This window comes from Varanus komodoensis, unplaced genomic scaffold, assembly GCF_004798865.1.
Source record: "Varanus komodoensis strain SLA01 unplaced genomic scaffold, ASM479886v1 scaffold38, whole genome shotgun sequence".
NCBI classification, from domain to species: Eukaryota; Metazoa; Chordata; class Lepidosauria; order Squamata; family Varanidae; genus Varanus; species Varanus komodoensis.
In genome coordinates, this window is record NW_025335909.1 from 1,914,775 (window position 1) to 1,934,878 (window position 20,104).

Sequence of the window (20,104 nt, forward strand, 5' to 3'; positions counted from 1 at the left end):
CAAAACACGAGAGGCAAAATGGTAGCTACTACTTACTGAGCAGAATGCAGTGCGTCGCTAACATACGTGCCCTGGGTGTCGCAGGGGAGCCTTTCCATGGGTGAAGGAAAGCGGAGCGTCCTCAGGGAATGCTGAAGTAGCACAGAAGAGGTAAGCGATTGAACGCATTCCATCAAAGGTCTGTCTGCGGAGATGGACAGAATCAAGCAGAGGAACCTCCGCAGAGCATCAACCTTGGAGAACCTTTCCCGAGTCCCTAAACACAGAGGCTGTTCAACCCACAGGAAACCTGGGGGGCTGCCTCTCATCATTACCACAAACCTGACTTAGTGCCTAATACCTGGGCAAGAAACTCGGAAAAAGAAATAGGGCCGTGCCATGGGATAAAGGCCCTAAAGGTCAGGGCCCTGGAACGGGTGATCCTTGGTAGGTGGGAAGGAGGCTTCACAATTTGCACCATTTGTTGGGAGAGGCACGACACCTGTCCTAAGTCAGGGATTTCGGCACTGCCCAGGAAGTGGTGTTGGGGGAAAGCCAAGAAAACCATCCCGCCATGCCCATCCATGGCCCAGAACAGGCATAATTTGGCAGGTCAGTGAGGGGCTTTGAAATTGGCAGCATTTAAGAGGTTTTAGCTCCTTTATTTGTTTTATTTTATTTATTTGGAATTTTTGTATGCCATCCCATTCGCATAAGCCTCGGGACGGCTTCCAACATCATAAATGAACAATCTTACAGATATATAAAATCTGGATTCATTCTGGCTAAAAATTTAAAACCAATCAATAATAATAATTATTAAAATATGGTTTAAATAAAAAGGTCTTGGCCTGGCACCAAAAAACAAATAACAACGGACTTTATGGACTGTTGGTAGAAATGCGATGTTGATTTTATGTATTTATTTCATTCTTATACCGTCCAATAGCCAAGGCTTTCTGGGTGGTTAACCAAAGTTAAAAGCGCCAAACAGGGCCTTTGCTTTCTGGGGAATGCCTCTTAGCCACTGTCTTAGAAACCCACTGGACTGACGGTGACTGGAGCCGGGGGATGCAGCATGGGGATCTGGCCAAGGGTCCCCAGTGGGGAGGGCCAGGAAGGTGCATTATCCACACCCCACATCCGGGCACTGAAAACCCGTTTGGCACGGGCTCTTCGTCACTCACGCAGGGCAAGAACACAAGAGATGTCAAGCTGGTTCCTTCTGTTTGCAAACCCAGCTGCCCTCGGAATACCCCCAGGAGGACAGGTGCGGCCGAGCACTGCGGCCCAATTCTCTAGTGATGGGACACACAGGCCCGCTGGAGCCGATTCAGCAATCGACACAGCTCTGCAGGGGCTTTCCACATCAAGACAGAATCCAATCAATTATTGAACACATGCAGTATGGCTGGATTATAAAAAAATACACCTGGGATCACTTGCAATCATCTGGTTTGGACTCAAGAATAATACTGCATACAGGTAGAAAAAGAATATACAGAAGGCCCCTGTGGTATTTTCCGAAGCAGATTTCCAGGTCAGGAAGGTCATCAGCTATAGAATTCAGCCCATCTGTCAGGCTGCCATTTTCCTTTAAACGCCAAAACAAAATCAGACTCCCTAATTGCTAATTGAAAGATCAAAGCCGTGGGAGGGTCGGTGCCATCTGCAGAGGACGAGTAGGAACTCGGATGCGGGAGGATGAAGTTGTAAGGCTGAAGCATTGCTGAGTTGCCTTCCCCAGGACATGCAGCACAGAGGAGATTTCACTGAGATCTGACATTGATAGCGAAACATCTGGACCAGAATCACCTCATACAGTCAGGGTGGCCCGAGCCATCCGGTTAACCCAAACGATTCCATTAGATGTAAAAGTGACACAGAGAACATTCCAAGGGCTGTCCAGTCAAAGCGCAGTATAAAGGTAAAACCCTCACGAGGAAGAGCATGAGCCCTGAATTTGCCCACCTGGGATGCAAACCAAGCAAGGCTCAGGGGACACCTGGCCACGCCGTTATTTCTCTCCAACCTATACTAAACATTCCCAAATTTGCATTTCTATGTATGAATCAGAAAATCAGAATTTAAGACTAATTGGTATCCTCCCTTTTGGTGATGTGTGTCTTATTTTTTGTGTGTGATTTGCCAATGGCTGTCCTAGAACCCACAATCACCCAAGTGATTTGCTTGCCATTAGGGCAAGGGGAGTGGGCAGATCCCCTGGGCTGATCCCACTGGCTCCTTACCTCCACTGGTTCCTTCCATCCTGTGCCAGCCCTCCCAGGCCTAGGACGGTTCCTTGCTTCATTTTGCACTGGTCTGTTGTGCTCTAGCAAGCTCCCTCTGCTCACAAGACGCCACACACGGGCTCCGAATTCCGCAAGCCAGAGGAAAGGCAACGAGGACAACAAAAGCTGGCAAGGAAACCTACCTAAAGGGACCCACATTTTCACTCTGTCAACACGAGCTGCCGTGCCAAACAAGAGCTGGCACGGCAAGAAGGTGCCAACGCACATTTGGAGCTAAAAACAGAAACGGTGTCAATACAAACCACTGAATCATTGCGCTGCCACGATTATCCCACAGAGGGGATAGTTGTCGCAGGCGGCTGTTACGGGGACTTGTCCAGGAGGAAGATAACAAGGTCTAACGCCATGCAGGGATGAGGAATCTTTGAAGAAATCCTTTGCCCATCTGTTCCAAGGCCCACAAACCAGGAGTTCTGAAATATTCCGGAATGTGTTTACTTAAGGGAAGATTTGGGGCAGTGGCGACTGAGGGGAAAGGATGGGGGCAGCGGGGGGGAGGATACTGGAGCTTTCTGGAAGAACAGCAGCAGAACAAAGACTGCTTGGCTGAGCTGAATTACTGGACTCCAGGAAGAATCATAGCAAGCTGGCCATTTCAACATCTTGGTGATGACACAATGCACCAGCCAAGCAAGCAGGCGAAAGATAATGTCAGTAAAACTACACTGAAGGTCCATCCAGAGCAGGATTCTGTTCCCACAGTGGCCAAACCACTGCCCCATGGGTAGGACATGCGTACAAGAGCCCCACCCTGCTCAGCAACCAATGCAGAGAGGGACACTGTCTATGATACTAGAGGCTGCATATATTCAACTAGAGAGCACTACAAGAGATACCTAACATTCACCTGATCTGCCACTGATTGGCCCAGTTCCCATTCAAGCCATCCAAGTTGGCGGCCCTCATTTTATCGTGTGCTAACCAATTGCATAATTTAGTTCTTTTCTGGATGGAAAATCTTTTATCCATCCCAAAGCTCCCACTATTCAGGTTCTAGGATTATGGGAGAGGGAGGAAACCTTCCCATCTGTTTTCTCCCTGTGAGACATAAGTTTCTCCATCTCTGTCACATCTCCCTGTGTTCATAAGTTTTCTAAGCTGCGGGAGCCAGAACTGTACACAGAATGCCAAGTATGGTCCCACCCCAGGCTTGGAGAAGAGGATAGGCATATGTTTCTGCTGGTTTCTTCCCAGATATACCCAACATAGAATTTTCCTGATTCACAGCAACTGCATGCAGGCCCAACATTTTCCCTGAGCTAAAAGGGTGAAAGCAGAAGCTTGCTGGAAGCGACTTCCAGGAGCCACCACTGAGAAACCTCTGGGCTATCATACGTTTCAGCTGTTCACGGCTGTTAGTGTACGTCATCTTAGTGGTGACAGCAAGACAGTAAGTCTAGGCCACAATCTGCAAAGGCCTCTAGATCAGGGGTGGCACAACGGAATAAACTCCAGGTGTTTTGGATTACAACTCCCATTATCCCTGTCCAGTGGGGTTAACAGGAACTGTAGTCCGAAAGATATTGAGGACACAAGGTTGCTTCCTCTAGGAATACTGCAGCAATGTCAAACTTCAGTTTGATGCACCCTTGACAGCTGGGCAGGAAGCAGGAATCATGGAGGTCTGGAAACTCAGCTCTACCCAGCTCAGGCTGTCCTTCTCTAACCAGCTTCAGCCCTGCAGGGTTTCACCCAGGCCTCTTCTCCAGCCCCACCTGGAGATGGCAAGGATGGAATCTGGAACATGATCTCAGTCAGACAGAAGTCTTCTGCATCGTCTACTGCCTGTTCTGCTTGAACTTGAAGAAGCCAAGGACTCGGACCTGGAACCAAGGTGGGGCTGCCCTTAAGGGTGGTCCTGAAGCTGAAGAACACAGCAGCAGCCACCCGAGGGCATGCTGCTGGCGATCCCACATGGACCCACATCCCAACTGGGTCCACCTGGAGAAGAGGCTGCACCAGCAGCTCCGTGTCTTTGGGACTCCCTTCCTCTGGTGGCCAGGAAGGCACCAACCTCGTATTGTTTTGGATGTTTCAAGCAAACCTTCCTAAACTAATCAGCCATGGTTGCATTCTGTTTTTACCTAATTTATTCCTCTGTTTTATCATTTATTGTTCCTCACTCCATGCCAGAATACGGAGCGGGGTGTGTGTGTGTGTGTGTGTGTGTGTGTGTGTGTGTGTGTATTAGGCACTCTTCCTCTGGCCTACAGTCCCTTCCCAGAAATGTGTGAATTCAATCAATAAACCCCATTCCAGTTTGGCTGCTATGGAAACCTATACCCAATCTAATCGCCCAGGGTTCAGCTGCGCACCCCCATGCTCAAAAGGGGTTTCTTTTTCAGAAACCACAACAAACCAATATAATTCATGCAATTTATTAAAACTGCCAAGTTTGCATAATTTAAGCTGAATGAAATCACAATTATGGCACTGTTGCTCGAAGCAGTGCGTTCTGCCAGGATTTAAAAAAAAAAAAACAGATCTAAATATTAAGAGTCTTGTTTTAAATAAAAAAGGAATAAATGTTCTTCATTAACTTGCAGGATGCATGCTGTGCCCTATTTCCATTACAATCTTGAGTTGTCATTTTTGTGTTCAAAAGCACCATCTTTACCCTGGGACAAAAAAAAAGCCTCATGAACTTGACCAGGCAAACTTGAAACATCAGTGAGGCTTATTCAGATGAACAACAATGCTTTAGAATTGGGAACCAAAAATGATGAATATTCAATCTTCCAAATTTAATTGGATTTCTATAAGCTTCATGCAAAGTTATACCGCTATCCAAGAATATGGAGCTCTTGTTACACAATAGGGAGCCATTTGTTAGCACTATCAATCATTGTTTCCTTCTGTGAAATAGAAAATGAATATCCTATGTAAATTTTCAGGTGGGAAAATACCCAAAAGATAAATAAGGGAGAGCTTTAATAACATTGGTAAAAGGGTGGTGCCACCCAAATACTGGGCTTGCAAGGTGATTCGATTTGTATGGACTTTATAATTGGGGTTAAACCGTTGGTATCTGCAAGGACCCAAATTCCCATTTGCAAAATGTATCTTCCTTCCTCTGGAATGGTGAGCCTGAGTTTTGCAAACACAGAAGCATCCCTGCATAACTGCCTACCATTTATAGAGCTGATTAAGGAAAAGAAAACTTTAAGAGATTTCTTTTGTGGGGAGCTGAAAAACTGCATTAAAAATGTTCTTTGCTGGACAGCTCCCAACCATCTGTTGTGCTAAGATTTGTTTTTCTCTACTTTTCCCACGACTGCCAGCTACTTTCCTTCTGCAACACCCTTTTCTGGTAGGAGGAGGAATCGATGCACATAGAGTGGCTTCCTTTTTCCTGACCTTACTGTTGCACCCTTCCGCACTGTGGCATTAAATGGCAAGAAACCACCCCCCACGCCCCGACTGCAGGCGCGTGGGCACCCTCCCTCTCTCCGTCTGTGTGTCAGGCTGTCCCTCTGTCCATCCCACTGCAGTGCTGCTCTTAGACTCTCTAAGGCAAGGCGAACGCCCTCACTAGACACGGGGTTGCCCTAGCCCCCCAGCTCCCTTTCAACTAGAAGAATTTGGAGGGGGAGAATGTGGCTATAACCATGCTGTCGCTCGATTCTTCTGTTTACACCACCTTTCCACCAAGGAAATGGTGCTCAAGGCAATGACTCACAGGAATCAACCTTTTAAAATAAGAACTTGAGCGAAAGCTATAAGAACGTGAATACTGTAGTGACAACCAGAGGATGGTCTGAAGGTTCATGCAGCATCCACCCTGCGGAAGCTAAGCAGGACTGGGGCTGGCCTGAGCTTGGAAGGGAGACCCCTGGGGGTGGCTTGCAGCCACCTTGAGTTCCACAAGGGGAGGCAGGTGGGATGTTAAAAACTGTAAAGAACACCTAGCCCAACAGACCAGCTTCCTGCCAAAGGCTTGCTTGAATAAAGATGCTTTGCCTACTGGCAAAAGGGCAACGCAGAGGGCACTGAGCCTGGCCTCATGGGCCGAGATGTTCCATAGCTACTGAGAGGCCCCCTCGTAGATTGCCCCCAGACGGACATCTGAAGGGGAGAGGGTGGCTTGACCTAGATGCCACTTGGTTCCTAACCCCATGCAAGCCAAATGGAGACATGTCCCCACTTGCTTGCATAGGAGAATCACAATCTAAAGCCATCTCCAAATTCATCTTGCCCAACTCTCTGCTCAATGCGCCATCGGCAAAAACAGGCAGCAGTGATGTCGACCTTGCAGTCTGGAGAACTGCCTTCTTCGATTCTGCTCAGCCCTCTCCTCTCCACCAAAGAGGGAAGGGAAGTGACTGAGAAGGATTTTTGGCCCAGTCACAGTGCACAGGAGAAACAGCTATTGTTGCTGGCAATGGTCCACAGCTCACTGCTCCCAAGTAATCCTTCCATGGGGTTTGTTTCATTCCTCACTGGCAGCAAGAAGAGTCCCTTTGTTTTAGTTATTTTAGGAAGCTTTCTCAGTGCAATCTGCCACACATTTCTGGTAACCAAGTTATAAAAATAAAAAGAAACATATTCCAGGATATGGCACGAATGGCATTTACCATATAGCCTCGTCAAGTGCTAAGCAAACAACTAAAGGAAGCTGACAACTTTTAGCCAGACAGAAGTTTTCCTGTAACCTCCAAAACAATCCTTTCCCAACCTGGTACACCTTTCAGGTTGCTTGGCTTTCATTCCCCATCAGCCCCAGCTAGCATGGCCAGTCATCAGAGGAAGGCTGAGAGCTTCACAAGTATTTTTGGCGCAAATATTATGGCTGACTGCCATTGATAGGCCCAGTCTCCAGCTACCAGCCCCAGCAAGACAGAGCCATGAAGTTCACCGGGTGACCTCAGGCCAGTCAGTCATCCTCACAGGGCGGTTGTGAGAATGATACAGGCAGGAGAGGAACCATGGGTACTGAGCTCTGAAAAGGAGCCATGGAATGAATCGCTGTTATTTAGGGTTCCAGCCAGCCACACTCTTTTCCACAGTACTCCATTTCTTTTTTTCCACTCTCAACTACAAGGCAGAATTCTGGGGCCACTAAGTATGCCTACCACTTATTGGGCTGTTTTCTGAAATGGGGTTTTTTGAAGTAGGGGTTGTATTCTCGGAAAGCTTTTCTCCCTGCCGCCCTCTCCTCCCTTGTACTCCTCTTTGCAATTCCACAAGCCATGCTAAATGTGCTGGCAATTTTGCCTTGTTTGTGAGTGTGCCATTAAGCCTACATGAGAACTGACTCTTGGACAAAAAAGTTTTCAGTTAGCATATTGGAACAATAAATAATGCATGCCCAGAAACCACAGAAAGTCATGTTTCAGGACCTCAGTGAGGAGAAATGTCTACACAGGTTGTAAGCAAAGTTTTGGTATGAAGGTAAATGTGGATTCCAACATAACAGATCAAAGTTGCCACTGGTTAACTCTGATTTGATTTTTAAAAGAGCCTTTGCAGGGTCACTAGAGATAGTACATCGGCTTCATCTGGTGCCCCACAAGTAAAGGTAAAGGTTTCCCCTTGGCGTGAAGCCCAGCCATGCCTGACTCTCGGGGGCGGTGCTCATCTCCGTTTCCTAGCCGAGGGAACCAGCGTTTGTCCGCAGACAGTCTCCGTGGCCATGTGGCCGGCATGACTAGACACCGAGGTGCACAGAATGCCATTACCGTCCCACTGAAGTGGCGCCTTTTCATCTCCTTGCATTTGCATGCTTTCGAATTGCAAGGCTGGCAGGAGCTGGGATGGAGCACGGGAGCTCACCCCATGTGCAAATTCGAACCGGCGACCTTTCGATCAACCAGCCCAGCAGCTCAGCAGTTTAAACCACTGCCCCACAAGTAGCAGTGTTTGAAAAAGGCAAGGAAAGCTGCTCTTTAACCATCCCCATTTAGCACACGTCTCTTTGATAGCAGCCTGTACGAGGCTGGGAAGGAAAGAGCAACACAGAATTCAGGCAGGTAATTATTCCCTTGAGTTGTCAAGCTTGGAACATTAGCAAGATGCCAATTGGCATTAGAAGAAATGCCTGCTCTTTGCCCAGGTGTGAATTGACTGATGGACTGCAGGCCAGAGTGCCTGCACATGTCTGAATCTGTCATCTCTTCCTCCTCCTCAAAATCTAGATGCCGCATTCCAGGGGGACGGTCATGTGGGTCCATTGCAACATCACAGACGAAATGTCACACAAGCTGTGCTCTTGCATCCCACAGCCTGTATGTTTTCACTTTGGTTCTTTTATTCCCACAGATTTGCCAAGAGAACACAAGACTGCATGCATCCGATGGACAATATTTACACCACAATAAACAGTGAACAATCTCTCTGTCGGTCTTCGAGGAGACACAGAATGCATTTCTGTGAACACCAGAAGTATTTGCTGTTCACACAGAAGTGTGTGTGTGTGTGTGTGTGTGTGTGTGTGTACACGTACACCTAGCATCCTATGGCACCACTTCCTTTGTGACTTGACTCTGCATCTGAGGTTTGAAAGAGCTCAGTTATGCACAGGTCTCCTCCTCTACCCTTATTGTCCCAAGTTCTGGGGAAGGGAAAACTGCTATACAAGACATGGAGTGACAGTAGTGAAATTATATACGTGCTTTTAGTAGTAATAGTCTCATTACAAGGAGTTTATACCCCACCTATCTTCCTCTGACAAGCAACCCCAAGCAGCTTATAAGGTCCTCCTCCATTTTATTCTCACAACAACAACCCTGTGAGGTAGGACAGGCTGAGAGTCTGTGAATGGCCCAAAACCACCCAGGGAGCTTCATGGGTTGGGTTGTCGGGAAGATGGCGGGATACGACACTGGCTTTAAGAGTTCCACCCTCTGCTTTCAGAGTGATCCTCAAAAGCTAAGCATTAAACATAAAGATAATGGCTAAAAGGCACCAGCAAAATGTAGATTAAAACTCACAGTTGAAGTAGTATATGGTGGTGTTGCATAAATGCACCTGGCATGAGCCATTATGGCTTTGCATATGCCCCGGAAAGAAACAGCCATGAGATATGAGACGGTATTTTAAAAGATGCTCTGAAAACACTGGTCTAGCAAGCCAGGCCTGGTTAATCTTTGATGTAGCATGCCATATGCCCCATGTTCAAACCCAGACAAGCGACAGCCAACCCCCTGCATTTTATGATTATCTCTGAATAAAACAGTTATACACTGCATAATTTTGGATTAGTTTTGCCAGATAAATATACATGCACGCACAGTGTTTTAAATTTGCTGCAGTACAATGCTAAAATTCATTAGCATTTTTAGGACTACACGATAATGGAGATGTCCCATTTCCCAGATATCGTTCAACTCAGCCATTTCATCATACGCACATAAAATATCTTTTCTAATTTATATGTGTACTCATACAATTCTCAAGCCAAAAGAAATGAATAAAAGCACATAATCTGATTCACTCCTAAAATTAGATTTCCCTCCCTGTATATAAACAAATAAATCAGGCCTTAGAAACCATCCATACACAATCAGGAGAGCCAGGGGTAAAGACGGAAGACACAAAGAGCTTGTTAACCAGAGTAAGAGGGCACGAATTGCTGGGCAAGATAACCTACAACAACACACATTTTAATCTAAGGGAGGAGAGAGCAAGAAAAGCAGATAAAGTCTGTTAATGCGACAAAGAAAAGTAGAGCAGACATAGAAAAATAAACTCATCATGTCTTAATGAAGGGAATCATGCTCATACAGTGAGAAACGCCAGCAATTGGTTGGTGCTGATGGGGTCTTTTAAATACATTCACACACGGTAAGAGGGTCAGAAAGGAGCAGTACCAAGATGAAGCCCCAAGACTGTTCTGAATGGCAGGAACATCGAGACTTTGGTCACCCAGCTTGGAATTCCACATCCTGTCTGAACTTAGCCACGATCCTCTAAGTGGCCAGGGGGCTGTGATGACTTTTCCCAGGGATACTGGTCCCTGTTGCCATGTGAAATTTTAGGCTGGCTTGGTCCTGAAGGACCAGTTAAAACCAACTGACTTAACTGACACCAGCCCCCCTGATGTTGTTGAACTACAACTCCCACCATCCCCAGCCGGCATGGGAAAGGACGCTCGGAGCAGGAGAGTGAGATTGCTGGAAAGATGCTCAAAGAGCACTGAGAGCACCTCCACCCAGTAACAAAGCCATATTTCAGTGGAGCCTGTTCCACAAAGGGGTGGACAGCTGCACAGGGATTACTGGCAAGCCCAAATCTTTCCTTTGCTTCTCACGGGCACCATTTTGCCTGCATAGCTGTTGACATGGAACTGTCAGGTTTCGTATTAGAGACCCCGATGAATAGCTCGACTCAATGTCTGCATGAGAACAGGCGTGATGGAAGCATGGCCTTATTTTCACCTCTGAAACGTCGATCCGGGTCTCTTCTCTCACGCTCCCCATCCTCCCAGGTTGGACTCTCCAGCGGCACTCCAGGGAAGGAAGAGCCAAGGGTTTCCAACAAGGGCTTGCAGGCAGGTCCTCATAAGGTGCTTCCATGCCTTCGACAGGCCACACGGCACCGCAACCTGCACGAGGACAAAGGCCCAGCACTTGCATGAAGCAGCCCCTGGGCGAGAACCGTTCAAGCCCCCGTTTTACACTCGGAGTAGCGTGGCTGTCTTGCCCGCAACCAAGCTAAATTGATGCATTTTGGATTCAAGCCAGCTCCAGAAGCAAACTGGAACTTGCCACTTTCCCGATGTACCTTGGAAGCTAATGAAGCAAAGGAAGCACAGGTGTTTAAAGGGGAAAGTGGAGGGGGGACTCTGACTGCCCACCATGCATTTTGGAAAGTGCCCCTTGATGTGCCGGGAGGAAGGCAGCACTATTTCACTCACTAATCACCCAACTGTCTTCTGTGCTTCAGTAAACAGAGAATGCAGCTCGGTACCTTGGGCTCAGTAAGCCATAAAGCAGCGCCTGCTTGGCAAACCCTATTCCAGGTCTGGGTCTCAGGTTGGTTGTGAACATGGCTGGCAGTCCTGGCTCTCTGGATGCTCTCACCATCGTTTCCAACCAAGGGAGCGTCTTTTGAGGATGCAGAGTTCAAGCTTGGCTTCAGCGCAGAACATTCCTGGGCAGCAGCCAGGGACCCAGAGCCCTGGTCGAGTCCGCTGTGGATGCGCCTCTCCCCCTGCTTCCTCTCTTTATACCAGGGGTCTCAAACTCGCGGCCCGCGGGCCAGTTGCCGGGATGGGCAGGGCATGGGGAAGGGGCCCTGCAGCCTTCAAAGCACCGGCGGTGCCCGGGCCGGCAGCGGGATGAGCGGCCCACCACCACCGCGGGGGTGGAATCCTTGATGCGGCCCAGCCTCACCCAGACTCTACTTCCAGCGGCCCCCAGGGAAGTTGAGTTTGAGACCCCTGCTTTAAACCATTTGCCCTTGATGCTGCAAGGAGTGCAAGGCAGCTTGTCCTGGGATGCCACCTTTTAATTTCCCACAATGCACCCAGGGTGTTGTCACTGCAGAGCATTGTGGGAAATCCTCGTCTGGGGCTGCCCAGTGCTGCTGCTGTTGCCATGTCTGCTCTGTACCCCATGGATGCATCTACGCTACACATGGGTACACCTTTTGCACACCCCAAGACTCATTGTGAGGAGATCTGGCTGGGGAAACAGCCTCTTTCCTCAAGCTCCCATGAGAACACGAATGCCACAGATCAGGCTAAAGGATCCCGTTTCCCTCGCAGCGGGCAACCAAATTCCTTCGGCAAGCAGACGAGCAAGACGTGGCGGCTGCACACCGTTGTCGCCCTGTAGCTGGTACTTAGTAACCTACTGCCTCTGACCCTGAAAGCTACTGGTAGCTTTCTTTTGTGTCCCCCTAAAACAATTTAAGCCAGCAGCTCTTTCTTCATCTTCGGGCTGAAAACTCCATAAAGCAGTGACTCCCTGCAGCTTCCTCAGCTACCTGCACTTGATCCGAATAGCTGGCATTCTGTCCACGTTCCTAACGGAGTTTAGATGGGTTGGGCCCCACACAACAAAACAGAACTGAATGCAGAAGATAGCGACAGGGGAGAGCGTAACAAATCCACCCTGTGCATTGGCTGAGGGGCTCCATGAAAGCACCTGACAGCACAGATTGGCGCATCATCCCTTGTGGTTCACTAAAGACAGCTACCCACGGTATATGCAGTTCTGGCAGTCAAGAGCTATTACCTCCCACTTCAGCAATTCAATACAACATGCAATTAAGAATTAGTTATTAATATCAGTGTACCTGTCAGGCTATTAACCTCATACAACACACAGAAAATGCAAACAGCCCCGCTGATGCCCAGTTAATGCAGGCGGGAGCTGGGAGTGAAAACCTTTGCTGCTTATGTCAAAAGGTTTTGATTGTTGTTGCTTTGTATAGGTTGCCACTAATGGTTCACAGCTGACTGATCAGGTGGCCATTAAGGACATCAGCTCTTGGCAAGGGACCGCTGAGCTGTCTCATGGGAGCCATACTGAGCTCCTGGCCTTCTTTCATTCTAAGGAAAGACACACCAACATTCTCTGCATTTGAATGGCCTGCAAATGGGCCGAAAGAGCCTGAAGGTCAGGATCTGAAAAGAAGACAACACCAAGCAAGTCTCTGCACCATTCTGTGGGTCTACAGATCGCCGGGGAAGCTGGTGGCATTGGATGACAGTGAAATCAAGGCAAAAAATGACTTTGTAGCACTCTCGATGGTACCTGTTTACTGGAACCTTTTCTTACAATAGGAGGATGTTGTCTTAGCAGGATGCTAAAGCCAACGGAAGATTTATACAGGCTGACAAGACCACATCTCTCCTGGAGTAACTGACTGGACCACCAAAGGGACTTTGTCTGATCTGGTTGCTTGAGCCATCTGCAAGTTCTGCTGGAAGGTCATCCTCTAAGCCAAAGGATGATGGCAGGGCTGAGTTCACTGGGCAGAATTTCAAGATAGCCTAGTAAAGACTCTCGGACATAGCATGACAGCCAGCCAAACCTGGAAAAGGAGATGGCAAGTGAAATGAGCAGACCAACTAAGGCATGGCCGACATGATGGCCATCTAGCCCTTGAGCAGCGGAAGCCACCCCAAGGGTGGAGTCAGGACCTTTTCGAAAGGGAGGGAAGGCAAGGAACTATTACTGCAGATGATTTCTTAAAATGGAGGAAAATATCTAATGCAGCTCTTACTTCTTGCTTAACCTGTGTGGTTTAACCGATGTTGATATTTCATGGTGTTATTATTCTTATTTATTGGCCAGCCACTCTAAAAATAATTATACTGTAGGACTCTATACAACTTCTTAAATAAGGAAAGGCTATAGCAGGTAATTTGTAATTCCATCCAAGAAACACGGTGAGCAAAGAAAGCTGGACTACTCCACAGGCATTTAGAAGCAGATACATCTCCTCCAGAGGAGCAAGGACATAAGCGGCACTAGGTGAGTATCTTTGCTTCCAATATTTTAAATTAAACACTGGAGTCATTCCACAGGATTCATCTCACTCTCTTCATACCAAGGGGATCTTTTCTATCATCTCATTCTGTACATCGCCTCAGGCACTCCCTGACAACCGAAAAAGCTCCATAGCTTTTTATGCTACAATAATACAAGCAAGCTGAACAGCAAAGAGGAGCAGGTGAGAATGGAAAAAATGACTGCATAATTCAAAACATGTAAAAGTTTGGCTTAAAAGATGTCCTACTAGTAATCCTAAGGAAGGCAGCAGCAAAATTACAGACAGAACTATTAGCACGCACAGGAGGCAAGGAATTTAAAATAAATCCACGAATACCATAAAGCTTTTCTACCAATTGATGGTGCTACCATACCTGGAATACTGGGTCCACATTTTTGGTCACCGCACCTCTAAAAGATGTAGATCTGGGAAAGGTCAAGAAAAACGCCACCAGAAGATTGCCTTTTCCTCATTTGGGGATTTTAGTTCAGGGGAAACATGTACGATAGAGGCATATTCAATGTACATAATATGGAGAGAGAAACTATTTATAATCTGGAGTGTTCTTTCTCTTCCGCCATCCACCAGGGAAGCTGAGTGGTGGGAAAGTCGGGGCAGATAAAGGAAATACTTCACACAGCCCATATGTACAGATGATGGATTCCACTTCCTTGAGATAGAGTGGTGGCTGCCAACCTGGAAGGAGCTGTAGCTCAGCTCTGCAGCACGCATGTTGCTTGCAGGGTCTCTAGTCCCAGTGAGCAGAAAACCTGGGACTTCGGCTCGGCAAACCACCATCCACCACCAAGGCTTTCATCCTGCACGCATCGCCCAAATGACACGTCTCTTAAGGACGCACCCCTTAACATCCGTAATTTCCCAGCCTTCTGGATCTTGCATGAACAACATGAAAAACCCTTAACACAACAGGAGAAACTGTCTTCCAAACCCCCTTCTTCTTTGAGGAGTAGAGCTATCAGGAAGGAACCACGAGGGCCATTTTCCACCCAAGTGCTGAGCAAGAAATGCATTGCTCCGTCTTCCCGTTAGTGCAGAGGTCTCAAGGGCGACTGCCAGCCACTTAGCACGGGTTGTCCTCCTTTCGCTAAAAGGGCAGCACACCCTCATGTGAATGGGGGTCCCGGGGGGGGGGGGGCAGCAACATGCACTGAGCCAGAATGAAGGACTCGAGGGAGGGCATGCACTTTCCCCCAGACATCCCATGACGGTTTGTGCTTGCTTGGTTTTCTGGAGGTGAATCCATAAGTTAAATAAGCTGGATGTCTCAATTTCCTTTTGATTCAGATTTCACTGCAGTGGCCACAGCACCTGTCTACACTTATACCCTGCATCTGTAGAATGTCTGGCTGTAGCAAAGGGTGGGGGTGGGGGGACCTCTGGCCTGTAAGCCCTCTTCTTTGCAGAGGGCTTGGCTCACTCCCCAAAGCCTTGCTTTTTACTGCAAGCCATGCAGGACTGCAGGTGGCGCAGTGGTTTAAACCGCTGTGCTGCTGGGCTGGTAGATCGAAAGGTAGCCGGTTCGAATCTGCACAGCGGGGTGAGCTCCCGTTGCTCCGTCCCAGCTCCTGCCAACCTTGCAGTTCGAAAGCATGCAAACGCAAGGAGATGAAAAGGTGCCACTTCGGTGGGCAGGTAACAGCGTTCCGTGCACTTGGGTGTTTAGTCATGCCGGCCACATGGCCATGGAGACCGTCTGCGGACAAGTGCTGGCTCCCTCTGCTAGGAAACGGAGATGAGCACCGCCCCCGAGAGTCAGGCATGGCTGGACTTCACGTCAAGGGGAAACCTTTACCTTTTATACCCATGCAAGGCTACTGTGGCTGGGGAAAGGGGTGGAAGTGCTTCTGTTATCTCTGACCCATTGACTGGAGATAACAAGGAATTCTCTTCTATACACCTGTCAGAGGTTTGGGGTGGCAGCTCAATGATCAAAGACACAAGGGGATTTCTTTGCAAGCTGCTGAATCTCCTGCTAAAGGCTGAGTTCCACTGGATTTTCCATATGAGAAGCATGCTTGACATGGTAGCAACAGTAAAATAAAGACTCCTGCCCACATGCTCGTTTCAAGCTAACCAGATGCAGACATTTAGCGATATGGTTCATCTGAGGGTTTCAACATATGTTCGGCGAAGCTACTCTCTGTGACCAAGTCTCTCCGTTTGGCCGGATCCTTTTCTCGCAGCCTGCGAAGCTCCAAGATCGGCAGACCAACGTTCAGACTCAGGTGGTGCCTCACCGTCCCCACGGGTCCTGTAAAGCTGAAGCTCTCGCAACAGGGCAACCATTTCTGTGCCCTTGGCAACAAGCACCACCTGTGTGAAGGGTTCAGAAAACCGACGTGCGAGATGGAAGCCCGGAGTCCCACCCTGCCAAGCTTAAAACTATATGAAAAATCCTGCAGTGCATTGACAATCAAGACTAATGCATTACTCCTCCATTAATATTGGTAATTAACAAACTGGTAGGGCAATTACTGAGAACAAACACTCTGTGTACTGTAATATTGTAGGCCTATAGATATAGCAGCCGGCTGAATCGAGAGAAATCGGGGGAGAGAGAGAAGCTGGTTTTCTCAGCCTGCCTCACTCCGAGGACTGGGGACTCTCCGAAATGGGGTGTTCTGCAGGGCAACATGCTCAGTGGGAAGAGGGGGAATCATGTCCAACTGTTGGGGATCCCTCTGTTACCAAGGGACTCAACCTTGCTGCAGTTGCCAAGTATTTCTCCAGCAGCGTGTCAAACAGAAAACGTCCGACACCGAGCAGCGGGTTGGCCCCGGGGGCCTTCGAGCCTCTTCCAACTTGCTGTTCTGTGATTCTATTTTGTCTGAGAGGGTTTCTAACCAGAGGCTTAAAGGACCGGGGCAAGAAAGCAAAGTCATTGCACGTTAGTTATTCTTCCTTGGCAGGTGACCTTAGAAGGGCCCGCATCTTCTGGAGAGCAGGCCCAGAGTCTCCAGCACCTGCAGGTGCATAAGGCTGGTCCCAGTGCAATTAAGGCATCCAGACCTGCCCACCAACTGACTCTGCCTTGGGCTCTGGTGAAGGAAGCACCATGCAGGACAGACCTGGAGACTCACATGAAACACACTGGCAGTCGCTCACATCATCAAGGCGAGGAGGGAAGCACATGCTCCGGCAGGTTCTGCATTTTCCTCTTGCGCCTTGCATGCAGCATGCATGGGAGAGAAGAACTGGATCCCACTAGTGCTTTCGCTCCCACTTTTGATCTGGCGGGGGGGGGGGGGCTATCTCAAACCACAAATTTTAAAAGGATTCCACACTCCCACCCCCAGTACATTCATCTACCTGCTTCTTTCTGAGTTGGATTCTCCTGAGGGAAGTCCATCCCTCCTTTAACCAGAAAGGGCATTCCCCTGCTCTTTTCTTCATCTGCACCCTCTTTTTGGTACCATATTGGAAGGGCCAAGGAGCACCAAGCTCAGTGCCCTGAGAGGTTGAAAGGAGACTACCAGAGCTCAACCTGCCCCCAGTCCGCAGAAGAGCCTGGATGCTGTTGGAGAGATGGAACCTCTGATCTATACCAAGGAACCTCAATTCCTGCCAAAGCATGGCAGCGAAAGACCCTTATTGCAACAATGAAGTCCACGGGGAGATAGGAACATGTGGCAAGACCCACTTTCCATCCCCTTCTGCAGACATTTCTCTTGTATTCAACATGCATCTATACTTTATTTATTAAGATTTATATCCCGCCTTTTCCTTACAATGAACTCAAAGCAGTTTACATCATTCTCCTCCTGCTGTTCTCTATCTTATCCCCACAACAACCACCCCGAGCAGTCGACTGGGCTGAGAGTCTGTGGCTGGCCCAAAGCCACCCAGCTGGCTCCATGGCTGAGCTGGGATCAAAGGAGTCCCAATTCTGTGCTCCTCAGACCATACTACTCTCCAGTATATAGATATTTATACAAGCATCATATGAAATAACAGGATATAGTGACAGCAAACATGACCATACTATTAAGAACACCTCTACTAGTTCAATAACAGTGGAAAATTTTACCTTCCATTCTTCAAATGCCATTAAGCAAATAGTTTCCGAGGAGAGATCTGAATGGTACATTTGTGAGACAGGCTTCTCATACAGAAAGACCAGTTAATTCACACCTACTTTAAGGTACTTATCCAAAACCCCTATCCAGCAAAGTGATACATGTAACTGAGATGCTCAACCAGATGTTTGGGAATAATAGCAAAGCTAAGGAAAGGGAAGATCTGCAGCAGCAAGAAACTGATGCGCCATAGTCTGCCATTGGTCATTTCAGCAGTTCGCAGAACAATGTTATTTGCAGGTGAACAGCATATGCCTGTTAGCAGAAACTTCCGAATTCTATGCATCCAGCTCCCTGCTCTCTCACTACTGGGCCTTTACTACTGCCTAGATAGCACCTAACATATTGTGATTGCACTCCTCATATAAATTGTTGACATAAAAAGGATCGGTTAACAGCAGCAGAGGGTGGTTTTTCCCATTATTAAGTTGTTTCTCCCGTGGGTTAAGTTTCTCCTGCTCATCTACCTCAGTGCTGTGACCTTGGGAAGCCTCTTTTTCTTACACTCATCACCTTAATATTGTCTTCAAAACTCTCATAGCCTCAAGCCCGAAGCGCTTTGCCGACTGTCAAGATTATCCGAACCGGGCAGCCTGACTGCAAATCTGTTCTTTGCTGCCCGTGCCCAATCCTGCTGCCAAAAGGTGCTCGCCAGAGCCAAAGCACAGATGTGCTTGAACTTTCAACAGCCCGGGCATCACTTGTTTTGATCTATAAGCCCCAGCAGGCTGACTCGACCAAAGAGGCATCAGGTTAGACTCATTTACCATTCAGAACCATCTTCAAGACAGGTCTAAACTGCAAAACTATCGTTAAGTGAGCAGAAAATAAAACCTTGTAATCGCTTCCAGTGGACAAGACGGCGCCGTACTCTCTACATGGCAGCCGGATCGCTGTGCAGTGCTTTCTGCAGCCTTGATCCCAACAGGCCTTCGCATCAGGGCCAGCCAGAGCTTGTTTCCATGGAGAGGAAAGTTGCCTTAGGATGTATTTGCATCAGGGACTGCAGGCTTGCTACATTTACAGGGGACTTTTAAAAATTAGAACCATGAGGTTCATTAGGACTAAAAAAAGCACCTTCTCTCTCTCTCTACATGTGTGTGTGTGGGAGGGAGGGAGAGGAGGTGAGGTACTAACACCTAGTATTAAGGTCCCAGGTGCCTCTGAGCACGTGTTTAACCCAGAAATGTATTTTAGTACCACGACTGAGCTTGCAGTCCTCTCACACACAAAGCCTCTGCTGGTGCCCCCTGACCCTCTTCTCTTTCAGTAACTCAGTCCATGGAGAAATTACCCACATGGTATTGTTGATGCTGGTAAGCAACAGCTTGCCTGAATCTCTCACCAAGAGATGTACCTGTACTATATGTTCTGACCACACGGTTAGAGGGACATGTCAAGGGAGGGCACCTCGCTCCATAGCAGGGAACATGCCTTTCATGAAGAAGGTCCTGGGTTCCATCACTGCTACCTCCAGGTTCCCTTTGGATAGGCCAGGGAAGATCCCACTGCAGATTCTCGAGAGGAGGAGAACATAGGAAGAGCCCTGCTGGACCAGAGCAATGTCCTTCTCATCCGGCATTCTGTTTGCACAGCAGACAACCTGCTACCTGTTGAAAACCCACAAGCAAGAGTGAAACCACACGTTCCTGGTGGTGTCCCCCAGCAACTGGGGCACACTGGCCTATTTCTTCTGAGGAGAGCTGGCAGTCAGAATAGACAATAGCCATCGAGATGAACAATCGCACTGCTCTAATGTATAAGACAACCTTGCATGGTCGTGCAATCATGTCTTGTATTTCTGAAATGTGGGGATTAGTGCAGGTCCATCCTTTTTTTCCTTCTGTCCTTCCCTTCAATCCACACATCAATTTATAGACTCCCTGACACACACACACACAAGCACCGTCCATGCACGAGAGGAAAGTGTTGGTACTTGGAGGAACCTTAAAGGTTTACAGGTATGCCCAAAAACTTCATTCTGGGGAAACTAAAACGGGGACGGGAACCACTAAAAACAGCTCAGTGAGCAGGCTTGGTACCCACAGAATGATGAGTGACTCTTGGTGGCAGAAAAGTGATAGAAGCCACAAGGAAGAACAGCACACGGCCTGGATATGGCGCAGTATACAAATATTAGAACAGGGCACAGCTGGCTGGTACCTGGAGGCCTCATTTCTTCTGTGCATTATTGCTCTTTGAAATATAGGTAAAAGAGGTCCCTGCAAAATGCAGAACAAGCAGCCCTGCTTTTCATGTGCATGGGCTTGTATG